At 34.4% G+C, this 10368-nt stretch overlaps 1 long non-coding RNA gene across 1 annotated transcript; it reads right to left on the reverse strand.

Annotated features, from left to right (window-relative positions):
• Positions 1 to 2878: 2878 nt before the first annotated feature.
• On the reverse strand, positions 2879 to 3347 carry LOC120257673. The gene is made up of 3 exons (XR_005535765.1): positions 3259 to 3347; positions 3063 to 3167; positions 2879 to 2969 (listed from the first exon to the last, which is right to left on the reverse strand). It is a non-coding gene; the product is annotated as an uncharacterized LOC120257673 (long non-coding RNA).
• Between the last annotated feature and the right edge of the window lie 7021 nt (positions 3348 to 10368).

Genomic DNA, 10368 nt, shown 5'->3' on the forward strand with positions numbered 1-10368 from the left:
AGGAAGGTTGGTAGGGAAGCTTCCGTCGAGGCGTATCCTATACCGGACGAGGGAATCCTTGGACGACGAGTAGAGGACCCTCCACAAGACCATCGACACGACCATCGAGGGGGTTTCCTATGGATTCATTGCTTTTACATTCTATTTCTTTGATTGTACTTAGCTCCATGGAGAGCTAAACCCCTAGTGGGTACTTGGGTATTTGTGAACCCTATGATGTATTTGTTTCATTGAATCTTTTTATTATGCTTTCAATTAATTGATATTTATTATAAGTTCCAACCTTGAATGCTTGATTGTATGAACATTTCCCCTAGAGTGACACTAGGGTTGAGAGTTCTCGTTGGTAACCTTGTGAGTGAGTGACACACCACGAGCGTTAGACAAAGCTAGGTTGGAGAGGGTTGAGAGGGTGAGTCGAGAGGTACAGAAGCGTCCCCTTTTCCCTCTGACGTGATAGATTCTACCTCTGTTCCTCGAGTTCTTTGCGGCCATAATAGAGTGAATGGTCTAAGGGATGAACTTCCGCTGGGGCTTAGTTGCGCGTGCAACGGAGTGAAGCGTTGAGGTGATCTTACTATCTAGGGCTTAATCGTGGTTAGGGATCTTCCACCTGGACCAAAGGGTTAGGTCTATAAATAGGAAGAGATTTATCACTTGGAATTCATAGATCTCATTGCAACTCTATGCGAGTGCGAGGTTGAGAGGTTATCTAATCTCTCCTCCGGGACATGTATAGAGTTAGGCATAATTGACCTTAGATTTGGGACTATGTAATTGAGGATTTCCACGACTCACCATTGCATTGATTAGGAAGCATAATAGAGGGTTCTTGCACTTGAAATAATTATCCTAGGTGGAGCATTATCCGAGTACCCCATCTTTATCGATTGCCTTACCTCCTCCTTTACTCGTGCTCTCTTACTTGTTGCTTTTACTTTTGAGAATTGAATCATTGTCACAATTATCACTACTGATCTTTCACATAGCTGAGAAGCGAATTAAGTGTTTTTATTCCCTACTCCCTATGGATTCGATACTCGCTCACCCGGGATTATTACTTCGACAAACCAGTGCACTTGCGGTATATACGCAAGGGGACCTTGTCAGCATGCATTAGGGGTAAAATGGTCATTTAGCACTAGTAGCATCCTTGCATGATTGCACAATAGATTATGTGTGAAAACCAGCCAAAAATCAGGGGCAAAACTGTCTTTTGGTCTCATTTCTTTCCATTTTTTATTAGTAAACATGTCACCTCCAACATGTTGTAAATACACTCAAAAATAGATAAAGGATCAGTGAAAAATCGGAAAGAAAACAAAAAAGAAAAAAAGCAGGAGGGAAAAACAAGCACATTCATCAGAACATAAGAACACACACACTCTTTCCCAATTTATAGCAAGTCTACTTTATGATCTATTGAGATGATAGTGGAAACCATGTGTCATCATCCACTACTTCTCATTACTTCTCATTACAATGCCTATAACTTAGAACAATATCATCTAATGATGAAATCAGAACCGTCCATTTTGCCTTCAAACTTAGCGACTTTTCCTTCCTATGAACTAAGCGGCAAATATATATACTCGAAATTGAAACCAAAATGGGGAAATGATTGCTTCTAAGGTTTTTGAACCCTCTAGCTAGAAGATCTAATAAGAATAGATCTCTTACAACCCTTAAAAATCAACAAGGAAAGCAAGAAAAACCTAATTTGGTTCGGTACTAGAGTAACCCCAAAATCAAGGAAGAAGAAAGTTCAAGGGTTTCTTGAAAACAAGGTCTTACAAATCAACACCAATACTCCTCTCAAGTTTTACCATCAGAGAGGAAGAAAAGGAGAAAGAATCAAGCTCCCACTTGCATCCACAATAAAACCCTATCTATACTCATCCAAAGAACAAGGAAGAACAAGCAAGGAAGAGGGCTTACCTTGAGTCAATGGATGCTCATTATTTAGGATCCAAGAACGAGCCGCAAATCCCACCAAAATCACCCCTTAAACCCTAAGAATGGGGGACAAAGAGAGAAGAAGCGAATGGGAATGTTTTGAGGGAAGATAGGTGAAGAAACAGGCTCAAACGGGCCTTTAAAGATATGAACGCATGATTTTCCAGGTGGAACACGGTCTAACATGACCGTGTCCCTCCTATTGATTTTCTCAGGAAATTTTGGCATCAAGCGCCGCACAGGCGTGTCAAAGCTGACACAGTACTGTAGCAAACTTACTATAGCAAAAACACTGTAGCACCTAACACGGTCTGAGTGCTCTTGACACGAGCATGTCAGAGCTGGAATTTGAAGTTTCAATGCCCGGATTCTCCTGAGAAAATCAGTGGGGACCGACACGGGTTGAACACGACCATGTGCACTTTGAAAACCACTTTCTAACCCTAAACTCAACATCAAACACTCAGCAAGATGACCCAAACCAAAGACAATGAGAAAATGACTAAAACGACCAAGATAACAAAGTAACAAGCAAGGGAAAATGGACCAAAATACCACATAGACCCTATAAGATATAATTGTAGTTATTTAGAAATGAAATATCCTCATATAATTTAGCATTTTATATTAAAAAATATACCTTTTTAGATATTGCGGATAATATAGCAGCAACACCACCTTCCACACCACTTTGGCGATTAGCAGCTCAAATCAATATATCTACTTTGATTTTCAAATCAGTAATATCATTTCCCATCAAGATATTTTGACTTTCTAAGTGTCTATTTTGACTTTCTAAGCGTCTATTTTGGCTTTCTAGGTGTTCACACCTTTCCATTGAGTTCACGGCCGGTGGGATGAGGTCCATGAAGGTCTTTAAGTGAGACTCCTAGACCAAACATTCACTGCGCAAGGTTATCTTCTCCCATGACTTGGGAGAATATTTTATCCCTTACCATACTAGAACTTTGGGAATCCTCTGGTAGTTGGGATGACAAAGTATTCATTTGGGCCTGTAAGAGAATTGTATACTCCATAAAATAGGTAGAACATAATAAATTTAATGGATATAAAATACTAAATAAGAAAAAGTTTGAAGTATGTACAACTCTTTCTTCTGCAGCAGCATCAACAAATGTCCCATCTCTTCTTTGATGTAACTTGTAAAACATGTCTAGTCGTGATGGTTCTACCCCATCATTATTTATAGTCTAGTACAACAAAAAGGTAATTTCATATTAATCCTAATATTTTCATTGGTTGTAAAATTAAAATTGCGTAAGCTTTTGTGATAAATTTTACCTCATCATAAAATCTTCTTGCAAAACTTTTTGTACCAGATGTGTGAGGCATGCTCTGTTTCCCTCGATTTATTTTGTCTTTATCCTCGGGCATCTAAGGTAGAAAATAATTAATTATGAAATATATAAATAAAATTTCTTGATTAAAAATATAATTAATATATTAGGAAAATACCTTTCTGGTATCACTTTCACAAAAATGTACCAACCAATTCCATTCTTCTTGTTCTAGCTCCAAAGGAAGTTCTTTTTGCACCTACTTTGTCGCCCTTGAAAGGATTATAATTGGTCTTTTTAAGTTGACATTGAAAATCCTTCCAATTTTTATTAAGTGACTGAAGCACCCATTCTTTGAGACTGATGTCAATATCAAAAACATCCTACAACATAATTAAATTTAAAATATCATCAATTTGATTTGGTTAACACAAAATTTTCTAGAACAATAAGATTATAAACAATACCTGCACTCTTTGCCAAACTTTCTCCTTATCTTCTTGTGGCACGTGCCTCCAATCTGTGTATCAAAAAGAAAAAAATCCAGGTCTACGTACCATAGTACCTAGAAATTGGCCCAACTCTCAAGCACCATCACCAACTGGTTGTCCCCTACTATTAGCGAGGACCACTTTTTTTGTTGAGCTCCCATCACTATTCCATAATCCCTCAAGCCTAATATGACCTCTAACATTCTTTTGAATTCCTATAAATTATTAAAAATATATGTCAAATACTAAATTTATGCTTGAACAATATAAATTTACAAAATATTCTAACCAGAATCTGAAGTAGACCCATCATGTACACGATCTGAAGTAGGTCCAGTGCTTATAGAGAGGCTTGAGCTTGGATTAGATAGAGTTGGACTTCTACTCTAGCACGAGGCCTACCACGTCTTGTAAGAGGCCACATTTAGCTATCATACAAAAATTATAGTACTATTCAAAACTTAATTAAAATTAAAATTATCAAATAAAATATTTTTAATTTGGTTTCAACACATAAATACAAATTGTGAAATAGTAACAAACCTTTATAAGTCAAATTTCTTAATCAGTATCTTCATCTTATTGATTAGTTGAATCCTTCATTGAAGTGTCAATGTCAACAGAGTTGATAGCTTCATCAACCATTACTCCCTACATATCTGTCCATTCCCAATTTATGTTATTATCACCACTGAAAATGTCATCCACTAAATTCAATCCATTGCATGGTATGCTTTGCAAATAGTCTTCATTTGAGTGATCATTTTGCATGTCATAGAAATCTCTAGGTTTTGTTTGAATAGCCACATGCCAATTTGGTTCTGAAGGATCTTCAATATAAAATCCTTGTAGTGCTTGAGATGCCAAAATGAAAGGCTCGTCATATTCATTTGCTCCTATATTAGATAATTGGTTTAACTTCACAAGAGAAAACCCTAAATCATCTTTCTTTGTTCCTTTTGTAACATCAATCAACTTGCATTTGAACAGTACAGTTCATTTCCATCCATGATAGTTGAGTTCAATAATATTATTTAAGACTCCAAAATATGTTATATCACTCTCAATTGGGTTTTTGTCACTTGTACTTGCAAAACTCATAGTTGAAGCAATGACAACAACTCCACTATTCTGTGTTTTCCTTTTGCGCTCCCGAGCTTTAACATGGAATCTGAATCCATTGATAGTGAAAGCATTGTAACTCCTGGCTACAATGTCTGGACCTTTAGCTAGATGTATAACTTCAACAGGTAAGGAAGAACTTTATGCATTTTGAACTTTGTGGAATATTCACTCATCAAATTTCTGGTGATTCATCTTATCAAGCTTATAAGTGCTAATCTGAAGATTTTGTCTTTTGAGTTCTGCTTTATGTTCACCAAGAAAATAAACAATTTGTTTGTTACATTTTTTTTATTAAAAAATTTGGTACATGTATAAATTGATAAGCTAAATTCTAATTCTTACATGATATAATAATCAAGGGATTCAAAATTAAATAACATGTAACAATGTGCTTGTTTCCACTCAATAGCATTAAGTGTAAATGTTGTTGATTTTCCTATACATGACCATTAAATGGGTCCCCAAAATCATCATTGAGTGGTGGTTTATAAAATCTTGTATCAACACCTTCAAAATATCTTGAACAAAAGGTAATGCATTCCTCCACGATGTAGCCTTTAGCAATTGAACCTTCTGGTCTACTCCGATTGTGAACATATGATTTCAATGTAAAAAGATACCTGAAACCAATATCAATGGAATATAAATAAAAAAAACTAGCTAACAACACATAATATAACCACAAACTAACCTTTCAATAGGATACATCCAACGGATTGTACTAGTCCAGCAAGTTTTGCCTTAGTAGCTAAGTGGACAACCAGGTGAATCATCACATCAAAGAATGCTGGTGGAAAAATCCTCTTTAGAATACAAAGATTCTGTACAACTGATAACTGTAATTTATCAATATCCCTCATATATACTTTCTTCAAACAGAACTCTTTAAAGAATGAACATAATTCAAGAAAAGTTGCTACAACTGGCTTTGATAATGTCCCCCGTATAGCTATGGGTAGTAATTGACGTATCATCACATGACAGACATGACTTTTGAGACCAATAATCTTGAGATCTTTCAAATTTACACAACGTGAAATATTTGAAGAATATCCATCGCGAACTTTCACATTTTTCAACAAAGTACAGAATTTCTCTTTCTCTTGTATATTCATTGTAAAGCATGCAGGAGGGATATAAGTTTTATTTCCTACCCCAACTGGATGAAGCTTTGTTCATATTTTCATTTCACACAAGTATAAGCTAGCCTTCAACGTATCTTCACTATTTCTAGCTATATCAAGTAATGTCCCAAGCAAAAACTATCACATATGTTTTTCTCAATATGCATCACATCCAAATTATGTCATACTAAATTATGCTCCCAATAAGGTAGTTTAGAGAATATGCTTTTCTTCTTCCGGTTGTAGTAATCTTTGGAATCTTTTAGTGCTAGCCTCCTCCATTTTGATGCCAAATTAGAGTGTCCCTTCCCAAATTCATTTTGAAAACCTTCTGATTGCTGTAAAAACTGTGTAGTAGACGGCGGATTTGGCATAATCTTGAACTCATATGTTCTATCAAAATACTTTTTGTCTACTCTAAACTCATGATTAGAATCAAGAAATTGATGATGTCCCATGTAACAAATTTTTGACTATTTTTAAAATACCGTGAACATGTGTACTTATTACAATAAGGACAAGAAAGACGCCCTTTTATGCTCCATCCTAATAACATAGCATAACCTGGGAAATTGCTGATGGCCCACAAAAATGAGGCTTTCATCTGAAAGATCAGATTTGTGTGTGCATCATAAGTACTAACACCTAACTCCTACAAATTCTTCAACTCATCTATCAAAGGCTGCAGGTATACATTAATGTAATTTTCTAGTCCACGTGGACCAGGAATCAATAATGATAATATAAAATTTGGTTGCTTCATGCACATCCATGGAGGCAAATTTTATACAGTTAATATAATCGGCCAAGTACTATAAGAAACAATCATAGTCCCAAACCGATTAAAGCCATATGTTACTAAACCAAGCCTTACATTTCGACGATCTGAAGAACATAACATGTGCTTAGCATCAAAATCCTTCCATGTTGCTAAATTTGATGGATGTTTTATGAATCCATCTTTCACCCGATCTTGATCATGCCATATCATTAGTGGTGCTGATTTTGATGACATGAACAATCTTTGTAATCTTGGGACTAAAGGAAAATGTCTTAATACTTTCTCAGGAATTTTCTTCTCCTTTTCTGCATAAGAAGATACCTCGTTTTTTAAGTCCTTTTGCATTTGCTTCCACCTAGAAGCTCCACATACTTTTCAAATCTCATCATGTGCAGCTTCTTTCAAGTATAGCATACAACCATTTAGACATGCGTCTATTTTCTTATAGTCAAGACCCAAGTCCTAACAATCTTTTTTAATTCATAAAATCATTCTGGTAATGTCTCTCCCTCTGGAAGTGCTTCTTTCAAGAGTGCACGCAACAAATCTAAAGATTTATTACTCCATCCTGATAAGCACTTTATATGATAAAGCGGAACAATAATTGTAAGTTTTGTGAATCTAGCACATCCTGGATACAACTCTTTGTTTGAATCTTCATGAAGTTTACAAAATTGACCGGCTTCATTATTCAAACCTCCCGAAGATGGAGTAGGTGTTGTTGTCTCATCTCTCATGTTATCATCTAACATACCAAACTCATCTTCTAATATTTCATTCACATTAACATGGCATGGCAAATTATCATGTTGTTCAATATTCGCATTTGAAGAAGATGGTTGTTGTTCTCCATGTTCGTACCAATTTTTATATAATTTCAGTATACCATGAATAATAAGATGTTCATATACCTCATCTCTTGTTAAAAGGACACTATTGGCACATCTTCTACATGGGCACAAGATTTGATTTGACATTGTATTAGAAAATGCAAATTCCAAGAATTTCCTGACTCCTTCATGTTCAACACTCAACTTATAACATACAATAATGTATTATTAACTAAATAAGTACCTAAAGAAAAAGAATAAGGTTTATTTATTGTTATTCAATATTGTAATTACCTTGACTTCGTTATCCATGTCTTGTCCATGTCGTAAATACAATTGACCTTTTCTTAATGATAATGTCTCTGTTGATTTACAATTGTATCGTATCAACAATGAAACTTTTAGTTAATGATCTATAAATTTTGAAACTTGATATCATTTAATTTTGAAAAATGTCATGTTGTCATATTATTACTTTAAAATGATTTTAAAGAAACAATTAATGATAATAGTTGTGAACAATAAGCAAAATCAAATTATCAACAAAGCAGCTAATAAACAAACAAAAATCAAACAAAAAAATAATTAAAAAATTGCACCTTTCTTTTACCCCTTGTTGTTGAGTAGTAAGAATAGCAACATGAAAATGCAGTTATTTTAGGAAATATACTATAAGATAGATGAAGGCATGAACCCACTACTTTCACAGCAGTTGTAATGTCTTTTCTCAACTTAGGTAATACTCTTAAATTTTTATTTGAATGCAAGTTATTACATTGGAGATGGTTTCTGATTCTAAAATCACGTGCCTTCTTAAAATAAATTCCATAAACATCATCATTGTTCTATTATTTAGCTAGTAATACAATCTGAATTGAGCTTATCCAAAGAATCACCTGGCTTTATTGACTTTATTTTACATTTTCCAGTCAGAATTGATGAACTTGCTCATTCTATCATGCTGCTACCTTTTCTCTGTGCCCAATCCTTGCATAGCCTTTCATTTGTTCACATAAAGAAAATCTAATCTTTATATTGTCATCCTTGTGTAGAATCTTTTTTTCTTTTTTTTGTTGCTTGTCATTGTTATGCTTTTCACATAATAATATTATTCATAACTTATGCAAAATTTGACGACCACGATTGCTAAAACAGAAGGCAAAACAAAAGAGCAACTGATTGCTAAAAAAGTTTCAGATAAAATAAAATTCAGTAATTGAAGTGCAAAAATAGAATTCAAGATTAATCAAAGAACCTTAATCTTGTACCATGGGGACAGAGACCAGAGAGTAGATTTTGGCTTGTTGAGTTCCTACAAGGCTAACTGCCAATAAAGAATAACTTAAAAATTATAATTTGAATTTCATACATTTCATACATCACTGAAAGAGACAGAATGATACAATAAACGAAGATAGAAACTTAAAAATTACCTGCTCCAGTTATTATTTTATAAATTCCCTTCTTTTCACCTTCTAGATTTTATAATAACATATAAGATGAAATTAAGTTGAATGTCCATTAAAATTTAAAGCTGTCAGGCAGCAACTAAAGACCAGGCTTTGGAAGTGAGTTTTAATGTAGTGTTTGGGCTCAAATGTAAATGAAACAAACAATATGATAAAAACAGATCCAGATTTGTTCATAAGACGACTAAGCAAACACGTATGGATAGAATTATAAACACATCCAGCATATAGTTTTAGTTCAAAACTTTTCTTCTTTAACAATCAGTAATTCCTATAATGATAAAAAATCTATGAACCTGTAGAACAAATTAACTAAATATGCACCATCACTACACCATCAACCGCATTGAAATCCTGTCCATGAATTCAGATTTCTTCTACTATTTTTCATCTATTTTTCTAAAAATCATAGATTAATCTCTGCTTAATCTTGCTAATTTCAATCAGAGGAAATAAATAAAAATGAATGATTATTGTCATCACTACAAGTTCAAACCCACTGAAATCATTGCCATGAAAATCACAGTGAGAAACAAAGATGACAACTCGGATTTCTCCATTTTTTTCATCTATTTCTCTAAAAAAATGCCTTCAACCGATGTTCTAAACTTCAAAGAGAGGAAATAGAAAAGGATGATGATGATGATGATGATGATGATGATGAGTACCTTCAATGAGAGGGAGTGAGGGTGAGATGTATGGCCTCATCCTCAGCCTCAGAGAAACAACGGAGAAAGGGAAAGGTTGAATAAATGGAGACGAGGTTGTGAGTGTGAGACGACGAGAAGGATCCTCTCCACGGCCTTGCGAAGCTCGTGGTACTTGGCCTCCAAAATGCGAGAAAAATAGGGAGCGATAGAGAACAAGAGCGTCAGAAGTGAGAGAGAAAGAGAGAGATTATATATACAATGGTTTAATTACAACAGTTATTTAATTGGTAAAAAAAAACAAAATGAAACAAAAGAAAGAACTACTATAATATTATATGTATAAATCAATACTAATTTTGTTCCAATTCATTGAATTTTCCCAATTACATGTCTAATTCTTTGCATGTGTTGCATGTGGCGAAGTAAACGAAAATTACACCAAATTAGTTGCGATTATAAGCTCTGCTCACATTTATCCTACAGATGACAATCATCAAAACAAACAACCATTGAAGTCACGAACAAAATCACTAATTACACAAATTACAGTGCGTGCAAGTGGCAAATCATTTTACAATCATCTCATCCATGTATGAGTGTTCGTATGAATTCTAAATGTCTAAATTTTTGTTCTCTTTCACTTT

This window comes from Dioscorea cayenensis, chromosome 3, assembly GCF_009730915.1.
Source record: "Dioscorea cayenensis subsp. rotundata cultivar TDr96_F1 chromosome 3, TDr96_F1_v2_PseudoChromosome.rev07_lg8_w22 25.fasta, whole genome shotgun sequence".
In the NCBI taxonomy this organism is placed as follows: Eukaryota; Viridiplantae; Streptophyta; class Magnoliopsida; order Dioscoreales; family Dioscoreaceae; genus Dioscorea; species Dioscorea cayenensis.